At 39.7% G+C, this 22,492-nt stretch overlaps 1 protein-coding gene across 2 annotated transcripts in view; it reads left to right on the top strand.

The window, feature by feature from the left end:
- The window catches only part of NR3C2 (nuclear receptor subfamily 3 group C member 2), a 327,150-nt gene that overhangs the window by 260,052 nt on the left and 44,606 nt on the right, over window positions 1–22,492 (top strand). The gene's annotated exons all lie outside the window — the stretch shown is intronic.

Here is a 22,492-nt window from a genome sequence, read left to right as displayed (position 1 = left end):
TCTTTGTCATTGTTGGGTCAAGAAACACCTAATATAGAAAAGGAACTTTTGAATTATGACAGTAACCACAGCCATATTCTAACAGATGGCTCTCTCTAGATATGAAAATAGGGGTTTTCAGTAAGGAAGGAAGCAGATAAGAAATAGATCGGTGTGATAAAAGAAAGAAAAGCAATGCAAAAGATGAGAAGTGGACACATAGTGCCAAGATACCTAAATGATACCATAGCAATTTCCCTACGAAGTCTAGTCACCCCAATATGGTAGGTCACAAAGACCATTTTATTCCAGTATAAATTAGGAACATCAGTTGTTGATTCTCAGGGTGACCCTTCTTTTGGCAATTAGTCAGAAAGAATAATTCTACTGCATAATTTTTCACCAAAAGCATGAAGTGAGGCCAAACAACTGACATGCGCATTTTCATTTACTTGTTTTCCTCATTAGTCAACTGATATTATTAAATAGTAAGCCTGTTTTCAAATATGGTCTATAAACCAAAAGGAAAACATGTTCCTTGTTTTAAAAGTGTGGGTAAACAAGAATCTCTACTCCATGCCATCCAGCATGTTTCCATTTGATTTTAACAGGAGATTTAAATGATCCATTCAGTCTTCTTGAGTACATCTATTAATTTTTTCCCATAAAATACATATAAAAATTTTCCATTTGAGCCATTCGTAAGTGTATATAGTTCAGTGGCATTAATTACATTCACATTGCTGTACAACCATCCCCACCCTCCGTCTCCAGGACTTCATTGTCCAGACAAAAACTTTGAAGCCCTTAAACAAGAACTCCACAGTCTCCCCTCCCCCAAACACCTGATAACTCTAGTCCATTTTGCCTATTCTAGGTAATTCATACAAGCAGAGTCATACGATATGTATCCTTCCATGTCTGGCTTATTTCACTGAAGCATAAGGTTTTCAAGGCTCATCCTCTTATTGTACCATGTATCAGAATTTCATGTTATGGCTGAATGATATTCCAATGTATGTACATAGGATTGATCCTCATTGTTTGCAGATTCTGTGTTTGTGAATTGACTTCTGGCTACATTTATTTGTAACCTCAGAGTCAAGACTCACAACACTTCCACAGTCTTTTGCAGATGCGCCCAGAGCAACAATAAATTTGCATCACTCAATGTGTACATTTCAGCTGAGACTCTCTGCCTTTTTGTTTCGGCTCTCATACTGTGAACAAGTGGCCTTTTCATGGTCTATTTAGTACCACGTTTTTTGCATTTTTGTGCTTTTTGTTGGTGATTTCACCGTTTAAAATGACCTCTAAGCAGAGTGCTGAAGTGCTATGTAGTGTTCCTAAAGCAAGAAGTCTGATGTGCCTTAGGGAGAAAGACATAGGTCTTAGATGAGCTTCTTTCAGGCATGAGTTATAGTGCTGTTGGCTGTAAGTTCAATGCTAATGTATCAGCTATATATTTATTAATAAGGTGCCCTTAAACAGAAATACACATAAAACAGGATTATGTATAGATCAGTTGATGAAAGTGACCAGTGGATCTTAAGAACCTAACCCTGTATTTCCCTTAGGAGGAACAGTTCATTATTCACTGATTCAGTGTTTGCTGCAACTTTATAAAATATAACTACCTTATTTATTTTTACCAAGTAAAGAGCATTGACCATATTTTGTTTATTCATTCATCTGTCAATAGACACTTGGGTTGTTTACACCTCTGGCTATTGTAAATAACGTTGCTGTAAACATTTGTATGTTAGTATCTGTTTGAGTCCCTGCTTTCATTTCTTTTTTGGTATATATCTAGGAGCATATTATAATTCTACATTAAACTTTTGAGGAACCACCACACTGTTTTCCACAGCAGTTGTACTATTTTACGTATTCCCACCAGCAATGTGACAATAGTTACAAGAGTTCCAATTTCACCACATCCTTGCTAATACTTATTTTCTGTTTTGGGCTTTTTGTTTTTAGATTTATTTATTTATTTGAGAGAGAGGGAGGGAGAGAGATGGGGGAGGGGCAGAGGGAGAGGAAGAGGGAGAATCTCAAGGGGACTCCCCGCTGAGCACAGAGCCGGACACTGGGCTCCAGCCCAGCACCCTGAGATCTTGACCTGAGCCGAAATCAAGAGTTGGATGTTTAACCAACTGAGCCACCCAGGCGCCCCCTAGGGCTTTTTTTTAATAGCTTTCCTAGTAGGTATAAAATGTTTGGGGATGGGATTTTTTTGTTTTGTTTTGAAATATATTTGATATATAATATTGTGTAAATTTAAGGTATACATGTTGATTTGAGACATTTATATATTGTAATATGATTGCCATTGTAGCAGATGCTTAGCACTTCTGTCAAGTCCCATAATTGTCATTCCTTTCTTTTGGTAAGAGTAATAATTAAGATCTAGTCCATTAGCAAGGTTGATGATTATAATAGTTTATACATTCACTATACTGTACATTAAGTCGCACAACTTGTCTACTAGTTGCTAGTTTGTACCCTTAAAACAACATCTCTCCTTCCCCCCTCCTTTCACCTCCCAGTAACCACTATTATACTCTGTTTTTGCAAGTTAGCCTTTTTTAGATTCCACATATGAGTGATATCATACAGCATTTGTCTTTCTCTGACTTATGTCTTAGGAGTTGTGAAGTCCTTTCTCATTGTGATTTTGATTTGCATTTCCCTAATGACTAATGATTTTGGGCCTCTGTTCGTGAGCTTATTGGCCAGTTGTAGATCTTCTTTGGAGAAATGTCTGTTCAAGTCCTTTGATCATTTTTAATTGGATTGTTTGTCTTTTTGTTCTTGAGTTGTAGGAGTTCTTTATATACTCTGGATATTAAACCCTTATCAGAGATGTGATTTGTATATTTTTCCCATTCTGTGGGTTGTCTTTTCACTCTTGATAGTATCCCTTGAGGCGTTTAAAATTACAGGTTTTAATTTTAATGAAGTGCAGGTTATTTTTTTCTTTTGTTGCCTATGCTTTTGGTATACTCTATTAGTTTTTAATTGTATGCACATATCCAAGTATATAGGTTCCGAAAAAGGTAAAAAATTGTAAGAATCCTTTTTAACAAACGAGATTTAGGGGAAAGCAACTTATATTTGAAGTCTAAATTAATGTAATTGAAAGGTTTGGGAAATAAGAAACCAAAAATAAAAAGGCCATATACACTTTGTGTACAACATTTGCCTGTTGTAAAAAATACTAATAGAGATGAAATGGAAACACAAAAATGGTTTTCTAATGTTTTAAATAGTTAAATGTTATGATATTATATAATTATTAGAATGAAAATTTTATCTCTGTTCTTAAAACTTTGACCTTAACCCCACCCTAGAGTTCTGTAGGTTTCTCTCAACTAGAAACTAGAATAGGGCAGGGCTGTGTTTTTCAGAATTGAAAAAGGGGGGAACCTACTTCCCGAAAACATTTAGAAATGACATAAAGCCTTTTGATCAAATCACACCAACAAAAAGAGCTTGATCAGTAGCTCTATCACAGGGTGCTATCATAAACCCTCTATTTTTTTAGAGAAACTATTAAGTTAGGATGGCCTGCAACTGGAGTCTGAATGCATATGCATGATTCATCCTGCATTTATTGAAGGAATATTTGGTAACTGTTGTCAATGTTCTGAACAGTGCCCAGCGGCAGGAAGGAACTCCGTGCAGAGTTATGTAGTGATGGGACACGGAGAGAAATGCAAAGATGTTGAAAGCCAAAATGGACAGGAATTGCTGGTGGTCAGATTCAGGTAGAGAATGGAGGGGAGGAAGAAATGGGTGTCTAGGATGACTTCCAGGCCTCTGCCTTAAGTGCCAGGTCAGATTTGGTGTCACTGCCCAGGAAGAGGGAGCAAGGGTAGAGGACCAGAGTTTGGAAGGGAAGAAGAAGGGAGAGTGTGAAGCCAGTTTTAAACCTAAGATTGAATTGCCTTTCAAATATTATTCAAGGAAAGATATTAAATAAGCAGTTTTTATACACACCCGAAACTTAGAGAGAGGTCCCAGCTGAAGATACCAATGTTGAACTCATTTTAGAGGTGGTAGTTAAAGGACACAAGACAGGGGAGTGCAGGTCGCAGATCCTAAGGAAAGAGAGTGCTTCCAGAAAGAAAGTATGGCTACCAGCATTAAACGCCGTGTGAGCCCAGTGAGCGGTGAACCGAAAGCTGGAAGCACGCCTCCCCGCTTGCCGGCCAGCACCTTGCACATTCTTATCTGCTGAGCATGTCCCTATACTTTCCCTCAGCCAGTACCTGTACTTGCATACCCTTCCACCAAATGAAGGAAGGAACTGGAATTTTGTGCAAGGAAGTAACATACGCCGTTCAGCTGAGGGGAGATCAGCTCTCATGGGATCCTCCGTTGCTCTCCCACTCACCCTCCACTGGCTCAGGCTACCTCAAACCTGCATCGGCAGCTCGCTCTTAGGTGTCCATAGCCCTACTTTGTTTCCCTGGTACCTCCTCGTTGAAATCACAAGCTCTGTCGTCATCAGTTTTTAATTTCCAGCACCTGGCATGGTGTCCAGGGCAAAGTAGGAACTCTGTAAATATTTGCCGAATAAGTGAATTATTGAACAAATGAACCAAACAATCTGTTAATTAGTCTAGAAGATGCTTTCTAAGTTATCATTGCTGATTATGAGGATGACATTTATGATAAAGAAGTGTGATAGGGGATGCAGTTTTCATGCCAGAAGCTTTGCTGTATTTAAAACCGTGAACAGAACTTTAATAGTTGATCCTTTGTGTTTGCCTTCTCCTGTGAAACAGATCTGAAAGTTCCCAAAGATCTTATCCTTAACACTGCGTACTGGCTTTATTGGAGTTGGAGGAAAGGTGGGGAGCAGAGAATAATTAAGGAAAACATTCTTTGCCATCTTTTTTTATTAAACATTGGGGTGAAGATATGAGTTAATACTTTAAATTAGCATAGAACTTTTCTTATTATAAATGTGAAACTTTTCAAATATGTATTAAATGATTAATTATTCAATTGTACCTTGAAACAGCTTATCATATATTGCTACAGATCGCTGCAAGTATTCAAATTTCTTATCAATTCAGTACACATATTAAAACTCCCATTTAAGCCTGTAATGAAATTTCTTCCAATTTTTTTTTTTTTAATTTCTGAAAGGCAGGTTCAGTGTTACCACTCTTTTTTAAGTCTTGGCCAGTATTTTAGAATTAAAAGTATATTTAAAAGCATGTTTATATTGTCTCAAGTGGTAGCCCAACAAAAAATGGTTTTTGAATGATCTTTCACTGAAGATCATTTGTGGTTCCTGAACCTTTATTTTATTTATTTATTTTTCTGGTTCAGAGATGGTAGGAGCAAGAGTTTAAGCCTCGGTGCCACTTTCTGAGCCCCTCTGAGTGAGCGCTCTGAGCGTGTCTGCCTCGGACTCGGACTCGGACTCATCAACCTCAGCTCCATAGTGACCTCCGCCTGCCATTGGCTGTGTGATGGCAGCACCAGACTCAGTATCAGTCATTTCCTGTTTCATGGAGTGCTGCCTGTCCCTGTTGTGTCCCCAGTGGGGGACCACTGTGCTGCCATTGTCCAGTTGTCCTTAGTGAGGGGCCCTCCCTGGATCACAGTGCTCTTAAGGATCCTCTGCACCCAAGGCCCAAAAGCTCTAGTAGGCCCGGCTCATACTCAGGCTGTGTATTCCAAGGCCGTGTCACTGTTGTTCTGGCTGGGATCAGGGTGTCGCCACGAAGGCCAGGAGTGCATGGATTTGGGACATGGCTGGCCTCACCCACCCCTCCCAGGGCAGCATGGTTGGTATTCCTGAGGTGACTTCTGTGCCTGGACCCTCGCTCCAGCAGGGTAGGAGCCAGTGATGGGTGGGGGACAGGAGTTCTGATGAGAGGAGCCACGGAACTAGGATGAGCCTGGGTCACCTTCCCCTTTACTGGCTTCATTTACTTTTCCTCCTCTATCCCCAACAGCTCTTCCCCTCTTCTCTTCCCTTTCTGTGGCTTTCAAACAGGATCTCTTACTTCCCCTGTGCTCACTGGGACACTGTTCTGTGTAGTGTCCAATATCTGACCTCCACCCTTCCCTGCTCCCTTCCCTCCTCCTCCTTCTGCTCCCTCTCCTTCCTTCCTCCCTCTCCTTCTCTTTCTGTCTCTCTCTCTCTGTGTCACACACACACACACCCCACCCCTACCTCCTGTCTTCTGAGATTTCCTCTGTTTTTTTCTTCTGGGTCAGTATGAAGAGAGAAACTGAAAGAACAAAAAGTCCCCCTTCTGTGCCTTCTCTTTCCATTGGACCCTATGGAAACAAGGTCCTGTTCTACTAGCTAGAGGGCCAAAGTCTCAACAGAATGGTGTGGCCATTCTGAGTGTTGGACAGGAGCCCCAGCTCCCCCTTTAGAGGGTGCATGTGTTGCCCTTCGCTGGCCGCTCTTTGCGTCTGGCCCTCTTCACTCATGCCCGGCCCTGTAAACTATCAAGATTGACACCCCTGAATAAAGAAAAACAATGTCACAAATCAGAAAATGATCAATCCTTGCCCGCAAGTGGCAGAAACATTGCAGAATGGGATTTTTTTTTCTGTTGCACAAAGACAGGGTGTGGAAGATATCTTGCCACCTGAAGGAGACCAGGCAGAGGGAACTGTAGGTGAAGGTACAGTGAAACCTGAGGAGATTTTATAAGCTATAAATGAGAAATAAGCATTCAATCATATATGGAAGCAGAGGAAAAGTAGGGGCAGAACTCCAAACAAGAGGTATTTCTTCCCTTCTTTTTTCTCCCATTCTTTGAAAACAGTATTTCTTCCCCTTAATCAACTAGCATGGTGATAAGTAGAGTCAGAGCAAAAAGTTACTTCTAGACATTCCTAGCCAAAGGGTTGAGAGGAGGGAAGTTCTTAAATAAATGGGTAACTTGGCTGTGGATGCTGCTTCTGGGTTACTGCTCACATTAAGGAAAGTTCTTGAAATGAGCATGCAGGGGTCAGGGACTGCCCTTACCTGAGAAAGGCAAGAACACTGAAGAGAGGAGTATTAAGACTGTTGAATCACAGACCTGTACCTCTGAAACAAATAATACATTATATGTTAAAAAAAAAAAAGAAGAAGAAGAAGATAGCAGGAAGGGAAGAATGAAGGGGGGGAAATCGGAGGGGGAGACTTACCATGAGAGACTGTGGACTCTGAGAAACAAACTGAGGGTTCTAGAGGAGAGGGGGATGGGGGAATGGGTTAGCCTGGTGATGGGTATTAAAGAGGGCACGTTCTGCATGGAGAACTGGATGTTATACGCAAACAATGAGCCATGGAACACTACATCAAAAACTAATGATGTAATGTATGGTGATTAACATAATAAAAAAAAAAAAGACTAGAACTGTAGGTAGACCTTCTAATTCATGCCTCGACCCATCTTCTTTTTCACCAAACCCTGCCTTCTCCTTTTGGACTGTTCTTGGGAGAAGGAGATAAGTGATATTTATTCAGTCCATTCATTCAACAAATATTTCTTGAGCAACTTCAATATACCAGGCACTGTTCTAGGCACTGGGAATACAAAAGGGAGAAGATGGAGTTCACACTCTGGCGGTGGGTGGGTGGGATAGCAGAAGAAATGGAGGCAGCGAGGTGAAGAAGTCCCACCTGCTGTGTCTCCCAGGACTGTAGCTCAGGGAACATACCATCATCCTTGTGTACAACCACGAAAAAGTGGTATTTAAAATAATAAGGTGCAGTCTGGATTCTCTCAGAAGATGTACTAGCGCCCTTGATTAGCCACATTGACTCCCCGTGGTACCTTGAAGGATCTCAGCTCAGACCCTTTCCACCTGCTGTTTGTTGCAGGAGGATGGTCCTTTCTCACCTTCTTGTCTCAGCTGGAAATATTCCTTATTCAGAAGCCTGACCACCAGATCTAGAGAGACCCATCTGCTCAGTCCCTCCCCGTTATATCGCATGTTTATTTCCTTGGTAGTAGGTCTTCTGCTGCCATAACGTAGGCTCAGAGAGGGCAGGAACCTGGCCTGTCTGGTTTATCTTTGCACACCCAGCACCTAGAATACTGTCTGGCATTAGTAAGTGCTTGATAAACTAATTAATTTTAAAATGCTATTTTCAGCATTATTTCCAGCTGCTTCTCTGCATAAACTCTGTGCAAGCCAAATTAACCTTTCTCTTCCCTTAGTCCTGTCTTTCCACTGCTGTGCCTTTGCTCCTAACATTTTCCTTTTCCCTCCCTCACCCAACCCAAAGGGCACCTCCTCTCTGGTGACTTCTATTATCTTCAAAATCAAGAGGGACTTTTGCCCCAAAAACTCTTTTTTCTATATTACTTTTTTCTATGTCAATTATTTGCTGTTTTTTGTGTTTTATATATGTTTTCCCTCCAGCTATACTGTAAACTTCTAGAGCACAGGAAGCATACTTGAAAAAAAATGTTCCTTAATATTTAGCAAAATGCTTTTTACATATTGGCACTTGGCAGCTTTTTCTGGTCTGTTAATTGAGTGCTCTTTCTAGTACAAGTGTCAGATGCAAGATTCCTGACACGGGTTTACTCTACAATGCTTTTAGGGCGTAGCATTGTGAACTTAATGAAAAAGATTCATATTTTATAGGATTCTTTCAAATGTTCTTCAGGAACATTGCTATACGTTAATATTTCTTACATTACGTCTTGTAGCGTACTTGAGAAATTTCCTAAGTAGTCAATGAAGCCAGGTAATTGCCAGTATAGTATAAAATTAAAACAAAAAGGAGACTGCAAATGGAATGCACTGTTTAAGCTCTATAGAACTATACAGAGATTGCACAGAGTAGTTTTTTTTTGGGGGGGAAGGGGGTCGGGGGATTGGGTTTTGGGGATTTTTCTGGTTTTTCTGTTGTTTTGTTTTTTTTTTAACCAGTCTTCTGTTGGAGACACTGGCCATCTATTTTTTTTTTTTAAAGATGTATTTATTTATTTGACAGAGAGAGAACCTGAGCAGGGGGAGGGGCAAAGGGAGAGGGAGAGGGAATCTTCAAGCTGACTCTGCACTGAGTGTGGAGACCCACACAGGGCTCAGTCTCACAACGCTGAGATCATGACTGGAGCCAAAATCAAAAGTCAGATGCTTAACCAGCTGAGACACCCAGGCACCCCGAGATTGCACCGAGTAGTAATTATGCAAGAAATATGTCCAAGCGTTACTCTGAATAACTGGAGGGAGCTATTTTTTATTTTGAATAAAAGCCAAAACCAGTTTAAGGTCACGTGTTACCTATAAAAGGCTTAGTGTGGCTCATAGCAGCATGTTGCTTTGTATTTCAATAAACATGCCCAAAGACTTTGGTCTCTTAAGCTAAAAATACTCTTCCTTTCAATATAAAATAAAATCACTGGAACGAATTTGTGTTTTTTTTGAAAAATTGATAAAGAGAGAAAAATTATTTTTGATGCAGTGATTACACTTTGTAAGATTGGGGCAGGTGGTGAGGAGTGGATTAGTTACGAAACTGGGGAGAGTGCTAGGCTTCCTCCTTTAACCCAGGCCGTCATCAGACACATGGATGGTGTCTTTGATCATTCTCCTCTGGATTGAAGTAAGAGAACACACCTGAATGTGTCTTGATATATAAACTGTTCAGTGAGCTTTCATCTCTAGACACTTCTAGAGCCAAAACCACACCATTATCCATTTTTATTGTATCATGCATGAGAGATGATTTAGATGTTAATACCTCACTTCCACCCATGAAACCTAAGCAAATTAATTGATTTGTGTATCTGAGAGGCTCTGAAGAGGTTAATTTTTGAGGAGGGATTCTGGCATTGATACTTTTCTGAAAGAAACAAGTAGAGAAGGGGAAGAAAAAAAAAGGCCATATTTGGTGACCTTCAGTCTACTTATTAAAGCTCATCTGTGGAGTGCCTGGGTAGCTCATTAGTTAAGCATCCAACTCTTAGGTCATGATCTCAGGGTCCTGGGATCGAGCCCCGCGTCGGGCTCTGCAGAGTCTGCTTAAGATTCTCTCTGTCCCTCTCCCTCTGTTTCTCCCCCCCACCCCCCGTGCTTGCACGAGCACTCTCGTTCTCTCTCAAAATAAATAAGTAAATCTAAAAAAAAAAAAAAAAAAGCTCATCTGTGTATCTGCAGTAGGAGTACTGCCCCAGCCAGGGTCCATATTTACAGATGTGGCAACCTTTGTCTAATGGCCCCTCACCTGTGCTCCTCCACCTTGAAATAACCACTGCCTCAGTAGAATCAATGGAATTAGTAGTTTATAAACTCCTAATTTCTTTTTTGCTGTAGGTATGATGTCACGCTCTGTCTTAGTCACCTTGGGCTGTTGTAACAAAATACCACAGGCTGGGTGGCTTAAACAGCAGACATTCATTCCTCACAGTTCTGGAGGCTGAAAATCTGAGAGCAAGGTGCCCGTATGATTGTGTTCTGTGAGGGCCCCCTTCGTGGCTTACAGACCGCTGCCTTCTCCTGTGTCCTCATATGGGAAAGACAAAAAGCTCTGGTGTCTCTGCTGCTTCTTTTTTTAATCCCATCATGGGGGCTGTGCTCATCTAAACCTGTTTACTCCCAAAAGCCTCACCTCCCACTGTTATCACATTGGGGGTTAGGATTTCAACATATGAATTTTGGGGGACACAAACATTTGGTCTCTGTCATCTCCACTTACATGGATAATAGGGTACAATCAAGTGGTTTAGAGGGGGAATTTGAAGGATGATGAGCTGGTACTTTTAGAGCTTCTGTTTATATAAGTTATATCTATTCATATTTACCTATATTAGAAACTAAAACAAATTTTTAGAATATGGTTTTATCATTCACATTAAAATAGCAAGTACATATTATATAAATAACAAACAGCATAGCATAAATATTGTATGAAAAATAACTTTTTTAACAAAAGAAAAGTATTAAAAGAATGGCACTCTTTTGCTTTTTTGTAAATCCTTTCAATCTGACTTAAATGAAGACAGTTACATTCCCTTGTCTGCTTCTCATATTCAGTCTGTGGTGATAGGTTGTTTTGGTTGAAGTATATGAAAAAAAATTCAGTTTCACCCAGGTAGTTAGTTGGAGAAAGGAGTACCTCGCAGACCCCTGGAAAGGGTCTTGGGGATATCCCGGAGTCCCCCGACCACACTTTGAGAAACGCTAGACGAGATGATCGATAAAACCCAACCCAAACTTACAATTCTGCTTGGCTTTGGGGAAGCCTCACTTGTGATATGGATCTCTGTTTCCTCATTCAGGAAAGACTTAATCTCTAGTCAAGTCATCAGATAATCACTGAGTAGTGAATGGAACGCGGTCCTCGTGCTTAAGGGGCCCTCAGTCTAGTAGCAGGACACTGACCGAGCCTACTCTGTGCCGTTTTCTGTACTTGATGCTTTTATGTGAACTGTCTTCTTCATAGACAGTCATATTTTCAGGCAGATACTATTATCACTGCTTTATAAATAATTCAGCTGCCTCAGACAGAGAGACGTTCAGTAGGGTTAGCCAAGATCGCAGAGCCGCTGCGAGGTGGATCTCAGGTTTGAGCCCAGCTTTCCCTGGAAGTTCATGCTGTTCTCATTATGCCATATGTCTCCACGCATCTACAAAGTAATGGAAATGGAAGGGTCTTCAGGGTCCCTTCCAACCTCCTATAGTTAATGATTCTGCTTTACCAACAAGATAACTTATTCTTATAGCTATGAAAACTTGTGACTGAAATGAGGCCAATTAAAAAGGAGGAGGACAGTATTATAAGTGAATATCCTGATTGCTTCCCCTAATGTGAAATTTATGTCTTTCTATTGTTTAGCTAAAAAAAATTATGAACAATGGCTAATGTTTCACTGGTCTCTAATAAATATCGAGAATATTTACAATATGCAAAGCACCATGGTGGCTGTTGTGAGGAACCCAAAGTGAGAGACACAATTTCCATCTTCCAGAATTCTGTCGTGTTGTTGGTGAATTAAGACCCAGACACAAGAGTAGTGGCCCAACAGGATGAAGTCCATGTGACAAGTGTGACAAATAAATTTTATTTAAGATGGGGGCTCCAGGAGTTTAAAGAGAAGGTGATTCCCCTGGGCTGAAGTGATCAAAGAAAGCTGCCTGGCAGAATTATCTGGCTTTAAAATTTGTATTAGCCTCCAAAGGAGGGTTAGAATTTGGATGGGCACAGTGAACACGATGCTCTGCGGTCCGGGCATGAGGAATTGTACCTGAGCAGGAAAGGGGATGAGTCTCTGAAATTCAGAGTTGGAAGTTATCGAACTGTGCATTGGGCATGACGAGCTGTGGGCTCACACTTCAGAATGGAAGAGACTGTTTTTTTCCTGCTCTCCTTTTCTTCTTGCTAGTTTTTCTTTCCCTAACCTCCTTCCTGCCACAACTGACATTTTTTTTTCTTTCTTGTCTCAACCCTCCACTTCTGCTTGACCCCTTCTCCTTCCCTCCATTTTCTGGCTTTCTCTTTTCCTCTTTTTCTCCTCTGTCCTCTTGCCCCTGTGACTCTACAGCCCTGCACTATCTCTCGTTTATCAAATAAAAATGTTACGTCCCATTGTCAGCTTAGCTTTTAAATTGAGACATAATTGACATGTAACATTGTATTAGTTGCAAGGGTACAACATGATGATTCCATATTTGCACATATTGCAAAAGGATTGCCACAGTAAGTCTGGTTAACATCTGTCACCATACTTACAAATGTTTTTTCTTGTGATGAGAATTTTTAAGATCTACTTTCTAAGCAACTTTCAAATAGGCAATACAGTGTTATTAACCAGTCACCATGCTATACACAGTTGTCTTAGTTTTGAAATAAGGTGTGTTAAGGCTATCATACACCTTTGCGGGGGAAGGAAAACAGAAAACACAAAGTTGCTTTTTCACTTCAGTATGACCTTTGTGCTCTTTTCTTTGGGGTGGTAGCCTGAAGTGGGAAACTTTTTCATTCACGGTCCACCAGTCTTGGCCTTGGCTTTAAAATCATTGAAAATCTGTTCCAGAAGTTACTCAGAGGAATGATTTTGCTTTTCTGATTTTTATTATATTTTATATCTTTCCTGAATGCTATTCTTTGTACTTGTTGCAGAAAAACACTGCTGTCAACTGGCTGCCCAACCCACCCCCCAGTTCATTGTGCTGAGCAGTACAGTGAACTGCTGGGGGGGGGGGGGGGTTGGGCAGAGTATGATTCGAAGGGGGGGCCCTCGAATCACACTCTCTTACCAGGGTGTGAGACCCAGTGCCTGCCTCGGCCTGGGGTCCTGCCTGCTCAAGAGATCTACAGGGAGCTAACACTTTTTTTTAAATATTTTATTTTGTTTTGTTTTTTGTTTGAGAGAAAGAGAGTGCGAGCTGGGGGAGGAGCAGAGGGGAGAGACAAGCAGACTCCACGCTGAGCACAGAGCCAGACAGATGCAGGGCTCAATCCTAAGAGCCCTAGATCATGACCTGAGCCGAAATCAAAAGTCAGACACTTAACCGCTTAACCGACTGAGCCACCCAGGCGCCCGGGAGCTAACACTTTTGAAGCATTGGCCTTCAACTGTGCATTGCTTCTAGTGGATAAACACAGAAACCCAAAGAATCATTTGTTTGTCATTAAAGACCGCATAGCCATTCTGTTCTGATTAGAGAACATTCAGAAGGTCACAGAATTTCCAAGTGGAAGAGAAGGTTCAGAACATCAGCCATACTCCTCAGCTGTATTGACTAGCGAGGATAAAGAAGATGTGGATAAAGAAGATGAAAAGTATTGAGGCTATGCTTTGAATAAGCACTGTGTTCACGTCATCTCGTGTGCATGTGTAGTATGTATTTGACCGGTGATGTCTTACGGGAAACAGATGTCACCGCTGGTGTAGTGACCTGGTAGGATTATACTGACTTCACCCAGTCATGAATGATGCAGTTGTTCATCGTGTCCTGAACAAAATCTGCTTTGTGACAGATGTTCAGAATAATAAGAAAGGACACGTGGCTCAACTCTAATAGATTGATTGAGTTGAACATCATCTTTTTTTTATTATTATTTAGGCCGATGACTTGTCAGCTTTTTGAAGGATTCACACAAACAAAATAAACTACCTTTCATCCAAAACAATGGTACCTGAGAATGTTTTCTGGGACCCAGGTCAATTAATGAATGGAATAGTGTCTGTGATAACAGTCTCTAGAGGTTTAGCTATTTGCTTCTTCCAAAGCGAGACACTGCAGGTAGAAGAAGGAGTCTGTGATCCTGGAAAAGGAACACAGCTGCTTCCTACCTGCCACACCTCCACCCCAACCCAGGCGCACACTGGGAAAGTCACCTCTGCAAGTGTGAGCCGCACTCTGCTCTTGCCTCGGAAACCTCACCACACACCTGGGCTTTATCAGGGTAAATGTCCTTCCTTATAACCTGTGCCAGCTCTGTTGCTAGAGTAATGTGCCTTGTGCTTCACGAAGAATACGACTCCAGAAGTTGCAATTTAATACAAATCTTTTATTGTACTAGGAAAAGGGATTTGCTGTCACCCTTTACACACACGATAGTCTAGCCACACTCCCAAATTCAGCAATTAACTTTGTTCGCATTCTTGAAGTTCAGTAGTTATCAGGTAGGTATCTTACCTTTTTATGGCTCCTTTTTTTACAAGTGAGGAAACTGTGGCCATTTATTGAAATTAAGCAGTGTCTTTAAGTAGATACCCAAAATGTCCCTGTTTGAAGCGATAATAGCTCACTGAAGGTTTTCTGTCTTCTCTTGAAACATCTGTGGTCTGCATACCATTAAATCTGCAGAAAGTTAGTATTTGAGTCTACATCCTACAAAAATGAGGCTTTGCTAATTTTTTAAAAAATTCTTTCACCAGAGAATATTGGTTTTTTGTATCCTTTCTGTGTGGAGAGCAATTCAGGTGTTAAGTCTTAACATGTTTTGGATTTTATGAAGTGCTCCTAAGGTTCTAAGCATGCTGTTGAGTATTTTAACCTTAATATAGCAGTTAAGAGGAAATTTTCACAGTGGGTTATGACTTCATGTTTTCTTTCCTCTACCAGAAATGTGTCCTTGTATCCAAAAGAAATTGTGCTAACTATATAAGTATTTAAAAATTTAAGGTACAAAAGACTGTTTTTTTATACCAAAAAAAAAAACTATATATAAAATATATGGTTAAAAGATTTTTTTTCATGATTTCTAGGATTGTGAGTGGTAAATTATGGTTGCCATGTAAACAAGCCCCTTCTAAATTTTTAGATTGTCAAATACTATTTTGATCTGTGTAATATCTACTCAAATCAGTGGCAACTGTGTTGCTTACGTTCACGGGCACTTCCACGAAAACACATCCGTTTTGGAACATCAGTTAAGGTGACAAAACACTGAATTAGCTTTTAACTCTTACTGGAGTTGACCATGGAAAATTAATAGAGAATCGATGAATGTCATGGAGACCATTGGGATCCCACTCTCTGGTATGGTAGTCCAGTAAAGAAACCACAAACAACATTGTCTGGCAATTCCTAGACCAAAGTGGCTGAGTTCTGCCCTGTCTATAAATAAATGATGTAGATGTTATAACACATATCAGAACTGCAGCTAGCACAATGGCCCTTCTACAGATAGATCTTGTTTGTCAGTGACGGAAAAATCTGGTAAGATTATGAAAAAAAAAATGTATACCATAAACTGGAATAATTTGAATGTTCAAGTTGAGGTAATTTTTATTCTAATTAAGGTTTGAAAAAAAAAACTGTTTCTGCATGTTATTTTTTAGAAAAATAACAAGCCTAAGACAGGGACCATCTGTTAACACTGACCACTTAACAAGATGTTACATTGATTCAGACATAATGGTGTGGTTTGTGGCATCAGATGTAAGGTCTGGTCTTTCAGATCGGCTGTGATTGTGCGTGCACCATACCACTCAATTTGTTTTACTCTGTGTTGTAATATTGACACTGCCGCTGTATGCATTCCAACAGTGTAATACACACACACACACACACACACACACACACACACACACACGTTCCTAGGAGCAATTCATGGAAGTAGTAGCATGTTACCAAACATGTTTTTGAAGGGTCTTCCTGAGATGCTAGGGACTTCAAGGAGTCCAGCCCTGAATGAGTTTTGCTGTGCTTTGTTTATATACTTTTTTTATTTTTTAAGATTTTATTTTTAAGTCATCTCTACTCCCAACATGGGGCTCAAACTCACAACCCTGAAATCAAAAGTCATACGCTCCACCGACTGAGCCATCCAGGCACCCCAATATATGTATATTTTAAGAGCAATTCAAGGTCTGTGAAATCCGTTGGATTTACCTGCTCTCAGTGGCTACCAGATATTTATTTAGTACTGGTGTAATTTGGTACCTGTGCACGTACAAAATCAACCAGAGATGATTATCCAGAAGGAGGACATGGACCTTCAAAATGATGAGAGTTGCCTATTGTTTAATCCATGGGCTAATGAGAAATGTTTCAGAAGTTTATTTTTGTAGTCCCTTACTAAATAAAGTGATGCTTTCTACTCCTAAAAGACACGTGGTGACCACGGTACAGTTTAGTGCAATACTGCTAAGGATCTTCACTTAAGAAATGTCACTGTACCTTTCATGGGCTCCCGTAGGTGGAAGAGCTGGGAGCCTTTTGTGCTTTGGCATTTATAAAATCAGCCAGTGTGAAAGGATTATGTTTATTAAATGTGAATTCTTGGAAAGAGAAAAGAGTGATAAAGGTATTTCTATTTTCCCTTCTCCCTTAGGGTACCAAAATTACAACAGACAGGCCTTTTAGGAAGTGTTTCAGTGACTGACTTTGTGAAATTATGGTTTATTAAAGAATTTTTACTCTTCCTGCTTTTAAAAAGCATTTAGCACAGCCTGCAGTAAAAGCACATGCAGTAAAAGTAAAAATCCATCAAGACACAAAAAGGCAAAAAGCAAGTAGTAAAAACAGAGAAGAAAAGAGATATTTTATCTATTATAAAAGAAGAAGAATGAATGAAAAGCCTGAACTCTGAAAGAAGTTACTTAATTAAACACAAATCCTAGTCTCTCAATCTCTATCAGAGTATAGCAGGTAGGATCATGGGTTGCAGAGTTTCTTTTTTGTTTCTAATTAAATTTTTTCTCAATTGTGATAAAATACCCATAACATAAAATTTACCAACTTGACCATTTCTGACTCTGCGGTTCAATAATGCTATGTGCACTCACAATGTTATGTAAATAAGTGCTCATTCCTCCCCTCCCCCAGCCCCTGAGAGTAGTCATTCTTACTTTCTGTCTCTAGGAGTTTGACTACTCCAGGTACCTCATGTAAGTGGACTCATACAGCATTTGACGTTTTGTGACTGGCTTATTTACTTAACAGAATATCATTCTGTTCATTCGTGTTGGAGCATGTGTCGGAATATCCTTTTTAAGGCTAAATAATATTCCATTGTATGTATATACCACATTTTGTTTATCCATTCATCCATCGAAGGACACTTGGGCTGCTTCCACATTTTGGATATCGTGAATAATGCTGCTGTGAACATGTGTGTACAGATGTTTCTTTGAGACCCTGCTTTAAATTTTTGTGAAGTCTCTTAAGAAGCTAGCTTGCATTCTCCCTGTAGAAGCCACAGCATGAGGATTCACAGTAGGTGTTCAGGTTAATACTTAGAGCTCCTGAGTTCTGCAGATACCCATAGTTTGGAATAGTTTATAGTTTGGGTTTATCAGAGATTTAGTTCTAACAGAACATAAATATAATTCCAGGATTCCATTTAGTTTGGGTCAGTAATTTCCCAAATCCGCTGCTTCCAGATGGACCTGCAGATAACCGAATGACTAAGCTTTTCAAATACCTTTTTAGTAGAGTCTTGGTAAGCCAATACTTGAGCACCAAAACAGAAGTGTTACTTCTGACAGCCATTGACCTATAGGTTCGAAGGGCTAGCCTCATAAAGTAGGGCAACACTGGTAACATAAGAATGGCAAGATGGCATGGGTCCTGTAGATACAAAAGTTGTTCAGTTCTTTAGCTAAATTAAAAGCAGGCAGTTAGCATACAAATCATTTAAATTGTGAATATCCTGGAGTGCTTGGGTGACTCAGTCATTTAAGCTTCCAGTTCTTGATTTTGGCTCAGGTCATGATCTCAGGCTTGTGAGATGGAACCCCACCTTCAGCGGGGAGTCTGCTTGAGATTCTCTCTCTCCCTCTGCCTCTCTCTCCCCTCCCTCTGCTCGCTTGCCCTGTCTCTCTCTCTCTCCCCCAAATAAATAAATAAAATCTTTAGCAAAAACTAAATTGTGAATATCCTTCCTACTCTGATTATAATGGGGCTTTCTCATTCCACTGTTATCATGAAAGTGAACTCCATTTTCAACCCCAAATTCTCTCAAAAGCCAGGAAAAATATATTTTCCAACTCTTCAATTATTCACTTTTGTTCCGATTTAATCAGGTTTGGAGACGTTAGATTATTTTAATATTTTAAAACTATTTCCAAATGACCCTATGATTGTAGTTTAGTGTAATGGGTGTTCCAAGAGAGAGCCAGATGAAGTTATAGCTATGAATAAAATTGGTGTCTTAGTTTGAAAAAATGACAGGTTTGCAAAACTATTGAAATATTTCTTTTTTCTTTTTCTTTTTTTCTCAAAGTGTTTTTTAAAAAATATTCTAGGACTATCGTTCTTGTAGATTTTATCCCAAGGCATCCCTTTGGAATTAGAACTGGGTCTCTCTGCCCATTTTGGTTGCTGTATTTATTTATCCAGAAATAGAGTTCATTCTGTAACTGCAAATGAGATGTTTAGAAATGGATGACATGTGCCCCCTGTTCAGAGGGCTGTCAGTTATTCAGGTCTGATGTTCACTTGAATACAGAGCTATTTCCTCCATCAGTAATCTCCTACCGCCTTCATGTTAGTTCAGCATTCAGGGATAACTTCTGCACTAACTTTTATTTTTTAGAAGAATTATACAGATTCCATCTTTTTCCGAAAGTCATTCATGTATTTTTACATTATCTTACTGAAAATGAGGTAAGATTATAAAATGAATAAAAGCATGTAGCAAAGAGTATTGCTGTGAAGTAATATTGCAAAATTAATACCAGTATCATGCCAAAAAGATTGTCCTTGTTTCAACTTCTATGGATATACATTTCCGTGCATTTAATCTAATTGTGCAAAAATGATGTGATGTAAATGTGTTTTTAAGATGGCCTATTTTCCTGAGATTTCAAGCTATATTGAGTACCCAGTGCTCTTCATTTAGAGAACTCAATTTCATGCAGTGGAAACAGCAACTGAGTTTGAAAACACAAAATCTTACCACGTAATGGGGAGCAAAGGATAAACAAGTGAGTGAGTGGAATAACAAAACATATAAGGTACCAAACATCTCTTCATAGTTGGAAAGAGATCCTCTGGAGAAAACAGCTAAAAAGCGCTGGGCCACTGGCAAGCGTGGAGAGAGAAGATGACATGAGGTACAAAGTGGAGAACCTGGGGTCGGCTCCTGGCTGCATAGTGTACCTTCATTTCCTTATCGTGAACAGGAGGATAATTATTCACAAGGCACTGTGAGAATTAGCAAGACTAAATTTAGCGTTGGTGGATGGTAGGCACCCCATGAGTGATAGCTGTGAAGACCACGGAGGTTACTCAGGGAATAAGGCCTCAAGAAAGAGGTAGAGAGATGTTCTTCGTACTGAAGGGGCAAAACATGCTTCCTTTGGGTGTGTTGTCACACACTCACGTTCTCATCTGTCTTCAAGTAGAATCTGAGGTCTCTCTTTAAGTCACCTTTCATCTGCGTGTGGATGTTTTGTCAAGACATCTGAGAACAGAAACATTTTAACACGGAGGTGCGAGTTCCTTCCACCTCCCTGAAAATCTACACACTCCCTGGTTTTGCTCCTGCCTTACCCTACATATAGAAATAATAGTGACAATATAATATTGTTTTCCTGTAAAGTCATCTTAAGAATTTGATTATTACTTGCTTTGTTTTAACCAAATTGATCACTGATCTCTCAAGAATTTTTTCTTTATTATACCAAAAAAAAAGCTAATAGTACTTTATAAGAATTTACATATAATTGGTTCCTACATTTCTGAAAGGTTGGAATTATTATTAGTATCCCAGTTTGACATGCAGTAAGTTTGGGTCTCAGAAGGGGCACAGTCGCAGACTCACAGAGCCAGCGCCCTGAAGGGCGGACGGGCTGCACATCTCCAGACCCTGCTGGGATGAAGCCAAGGGTCCTGTTCTGTCTCCAGCACCAGGTGGCCTGAGGAATCAAATGCACAGGAGTCCACTTTTTAACTTGTCTAGCATCAAATGCATATTGTGCTGTATTCCGTGGATATCCTGATTTGTAATCCACTCCACCCCATTTTACAACCTAAATCTCTCCTTTTTTTGAGAAAATTTTGAAGAACTTCACAAGTGCCATATCTATTTTATTAGACATTTGACCTTACTTTGTGTAAATTTTCAGTATTCTCTTGCTCTGATCATCATCATTTGCAAATCATTGTTTTGTTGTCTTCACTTTTTTCTTCTCTCTCATTCATTCATGAAATATTTATTGAGCAAAGATTGACACATGACACTTGGCTATCATATTCTACTTGACATTCAAAAAGGTTAGCCAGACATGGATCCTGTCTCTAAGAAGCTTGTAGTTAGCAATCAGAATGGTGGAACTGAACTGAGCCTTTTTTTTTTTTTCTCTAAGCGCATGGAAATTCTGCATTTAAAAAAGAAAGTCTTAAATATATAGGCAAGCTTAAAAAGAGAGAGAGAGAGGGAAAAAAAAAAAAAAAAAAACAGGTGCAAGCAAAGGGAATTCACAGCCAGAGTGGTTTAACTTGGAGCTAAAGCTACAGTTGGCCCACAGACTAGTGGGTGTAGGTAAATGCCTTAGGGGTGCATACTAGAACACAAACAGGAATGGGAGACAAGAACATAGACGCTAGCAAGGCTGGAGCCTGAAACGGAGCCTCTTGCATAAAGCCATGTCTCTGCAGCTATTTCACTGTCTCCTAACAAGGACGGTAAAACTCAGCATGCCAGCCAGCCCAGCGACATGGCAGGAAGGCTGAAAGGAGTAAGAAACACGAGCCTGTATCGCATCAAATGTGGAGTCTAAATTTAAACTACACAAGTCTTGTAAAAAGCATTTTAGCTAAGAAATTAGCATAAAAACTGGTCCAAAACAAGTGAAATGCTTATACCCCCAACAGTTACAAATGCTGAAACTTCCTTTAGAGTCCCTTCCACAAGGCAGTGCCCCTGGGATTCACCTAGGCCAAAACAGTGTGTGGTAGGTATGCATATTAGCATCCCAAAAAGTTGAACAAACAAAAAATCCAAAGGAAACTATGAAATATAATGTTAAAAGTATTTAGAGATATAATAGATAAAGATATAATTTAGAGAAAGAAGATATAATAGCCAGAAAATAAGTACCTAATGGAAAAATAACAGAGATGTCGGAGAAAGAACTAAATAGAATATTTCTAGGCAGCTAGATGTGAAAAAAATATTGTCATTAAAACACTGTAGACATTAAACGGATTAGACACAGAAAAATATATACTTAGAAAATAGATCTGAGAAAATCACCTAGAATACAGTCCAGAGAGATAAAAAGAAATATAAAAGGAAGGTTGATGTGAAGACACAGTGAAAAGGTCCAACACACTGCTAATAGGAGTTCAAAAGAAAAAAGTAGTGGGGATGGGATAGGGGTGATACTTGAAGAAATAATGTCTAAGGACATTTCAGAACTGAAGAAATACCTACACCTTCAAATCTAATAGGGACCTTGAGTCCCGAGCAGGAGAAATAAAGATTACTCTGCACTCAGGTACTTTGAAATGAAACTGCAGACATCAAATAAACAGGGAATTTGGGATAAGCTACCAAAGAGAAAATGCAGGTTATCTGTAAAAGAATGACAACTAGACTAACAAGAAATTTCTGCAAAAGCAGCTCTTAAGGCCCAACTATAGGGGAGTTCTATCTTCAAAGTACTGAGGGCAATTACCTGTCAAGCTGGGAAATCTATGACTTTGTAAAGAATGAAGGTGAAATAAAGAGATTTTCAGACAAATCAAGCCTGAAAGACTTGAACTTTCAATGACCACTGTTGAAAGAATTATGAAAAAATATTCTTTAACATGTAAGAAACCAAACCCCGAAGTGTGAAGTAAAGTATAAGAAACAGTGGTGATCAAAGAAACCCATCAGTAATGAAACAGATGAGAGTATGTGGGTGTGAGGAAAGAAGGGCTGATTTCAGGGGAGTTGTGAAAACAGGTATAATTTAAATTCTAAAGAGCTGTAACAAGGAGAACTGGAAGCAGTAGACCAAAGACATTTTACGTGTTTGTTTCTCATGGAAAAGCTATTGATTAACTTTTGACTTTTAAGTATACAAATTCACAACTTGATAATTATTTAAGGAGTAAAAATGTGTACTTTCTAAATCCA

Source organism: Halichoerus grypus, chromosome 3 (genome assembly GCF_964656455.1).
Source record: "Halichoerus grypus chromosome 3, mHalGry1.hap1.1, whole genome shotgun sequence".
NCBI lineage: Eukaryota > Metazoa > Chordata > Mammalia > Carnivora > Phocidae > Halichoerus > Halichoerus grypus.
This window is presented reverse-complemented; position numbering and strand designations above follow the sequence as displayed.